A 2,792-nucleotide genomic window follows, 5' to 3' on the forward strand; every position below is an offset into this window, starting at 1 on the left:
AAAAAAAAAATGGCTTCAAAAAGAAGTAGCTTTTAGGTACAAATTAAACTCCAGAAATAAGGTATACTTTTTATGTTTATAAATTAGTTTCAGGAATGCAGTACTGAAAGGACTCACAAATAAATTATTAGACAGACATGTATTTCTTAAGGTGGTGTTGGGTATGTTTTGTGTAAGTGAATGGCAGAGAAGGGAGTTGAAAGCTTTTCTGATATCAGTGATAGTTAGTATTGTGTGTATGGGAGGTTTTTCTTTTTGCTGTTGAGGAAAGAACACTGTGAATGGGTGGGGCACTCAACTGAAGTTATGCTGACTATGGAAGATAAATTGTGTGAAGCTTATGTAAGAATGTATACTGTTACATAGGCTGTCTGATGCTTATATAAGAATCTATGTGATATTATGTAGGCTATGTGAAGAACTTATGTAAGAAGATCTCTAAGTGTTGGAAAGGACTGATTCAGATATAAGCTGTCATCATCATCATCATCATCATCATCATCATTGTTTAACGTCCGCTTTCCATGCTAGCATGGGTTGGACGATTTGACTGAGGACTGGTGAAACCGGATGGCAACACCAGGCTCCAATCTGATTTGGCAGAGTTTCTACAGCTGGATGCCCTTCCTAACGCCAACCACTCAGAGAGTGTAGTGGGTGCTTTTACGTGTCACCCGCACGAAGGCCAGTCAGGCGGTACTGGCAACGACCACGCTCAAAATGGTGTATTTTATGTGCCACCTGCACAGGAGCCTGTCCAGGGGCCTGATATGTAATTTACATGAAAGGTAGAGGATGGATGAATTGATAAAAGGGCCGAATAATTTTGTTACTCTTTACCCCACTGTACCATTGGTCACCCTAACCTCTTATTCAATATTCACCGCATTCATCCCCCAATCCTATCCAATCTCTATAGTCGTCACTTACTCTTTCCCACCACCCCTTGTTATCATCTACTCAACACTCTCATTCATTATATTCACCCCTTTTCCCATTTCCCAACTTTCACTTACTCTCCCCTACATTCTTGCAACTGCTGCTCACCCACATTCCCAGTTCTACCCTTATTTACTTCCACTCACCTTTTACTTTGAGGGACCACACAAACACCTCTCACCATTATTTTTATCCCTTTCCTATGCCACCCCGATCACCCCTGCCCCGACTTTTTTTAAATGCGAGTAACCTTGAAAACCCTCTAGAGCAAGAAACCTGTTCTGCTCTAGCCCCCATCCCCCGTACTTTAATCTCTCATCTTCTTGCATAAAGCTGCTATTCTCAGGGTGTGTAGTCTTGCAGATTGCATGGCACTTCACTAATGCTGACAGTATAAAAAAAAGTGCCCACTACATATTGTAAAGTAGTTTGACCTTCAACTGTAGAAACCATGCCAAAGTAGACAGTGAGATATGAGGCAGTTCTTCAGTCTGTTGGATCCTGCCAAATCATCCTATCCATGTTGGTTTGGAGCATGGACATTAAACGATGATGACTTGTATCTGCATGATGTTACATTGATTGGCAAAATTGTATAGTGTCAGACAAAATGTTTTGCTGTACCTAGTTATGACCTGCTCTGCGTTCAAATTCAACCAGGGTCATCTTTACCTTTTAACCTTCTCATTGGTGAATTGAACAAGACAATGCTGGGTCAAGCAGACTTTTTAGTCTAGCTGAGAGCATGACAAATTTTCTAGTGCTGGTGCCATGCAAAAAATGCATCCAATACATTCTGTAATAGAGAGTTGGAGTTAGGGAAGGCATCCAGCTGTAGAATTCATACTGAAACGGAGACAACCGAGCAAGGTATGGACTCTGTTGACACAGTCAGCCCATGCGAGTATGGAAAACTGGATGAAGATGATGTTGGTGATTCAGAGTTTTTGGTAAAACAACAGAGGAATTGGAGAAGCTGCTTTTCAGAACTGCTCTATAAGGTGCAGATGTGACTGTCTGTTGGGTAAGAAGTTTGCTACCCAACTACATGGTTTCAAATACAGCCCCACTGCATTGCATCTTGGCTAAGTGTTTTCTATTATAGCCTTGGATCAATCAAATCCTTTGCAAGTGGATTTGGTAGATGGAAACTGAATGAAGCCCATCGCGCGTGTGTGTGTTACTGTGCCCTTACCTTTACATCACGTGATAGTTGTAAGCAAGTGTCACTGTCATGCAAGCAGTGTCCTTTGTTTCCAATCTTCCAAAACATGTCTGATCATGAGGAGATATTATTTTGGGGAAAACGTGAGGGTTGGTGACAGGAAGAGCATCCATCTGTAGAAAATCTGCTTCAACAAATTTTGTCTGACCTGTGCAAGCATGGAAAAGTGGACATAAACCAGTGATGATGATGAATGACCTCCTGACAAAGTAAAAGCTTATAGCTACATAGTTTACTAGTGGAGTTTTACTTATATTTTAAACATATAGGCGTAGGAGTGGCTGTGTGGTAAGCAGCTTGCTTACCAACCACATGGTCCCAGGTTCAGTCCCACTGCATGGCATCTTGGGCAAGTGTCTTCTCCTATAGCCTCAGGCCAACCAAAGCCTTGTGAGTGGATTTGGTAGACGGTAACTGAAAGAAGCCTGTCGTATATATGTATATATATATATGTATGTGTTTGTATGTCTGTGTTTGTCCCCCTAGCATTGTTTGACAACCGATGCTGGTGTGTGTTTATGTCCCTGTCACTTAGCGGTTCGGCAAAAAGAGACAGATAGAATAAGTACTAGGCTTCCAAAGAATAAGTCCTGGGGTCGATTTGCTTGACTAAAGGCGGTGCTCCAGC

The 2,792-nt window shown here is 41.8% G+C and overlaps 1 protein-coding gene across 2 annotated transcripts in view; it reads left to right on the forward strand.

Annotated features, from left to right (window-relative positions):
• LOC106883235 (UDP-N-acetylglucosamine transferase subunit ALG14 homolog) overlaps window positions 1-2,792 on the forward strand; it is a 28,631-nt gene that overhangs the window by 12,291 nt on the left and 13,548 nt on the right. The gene's annotated exons all lie outside the window — the stretch shown is intronic.

The sequence above is a fragment of the Octopus bimaculoides genome, chromosome 8, assembly GCF_001194135.2.
Source record: "Octopus bimaculoides isolate UCB-OBI-ISO-001 chromosome 8, ASM119413v2, whole genome shotgun sequence".
Classification (NCBI taxonomy): Eukaryota; Metazoa; Mollusca; class Cephalopoda; order Octopoda; family Octopodidae; genus Octopus; species Octopus bimaculoides.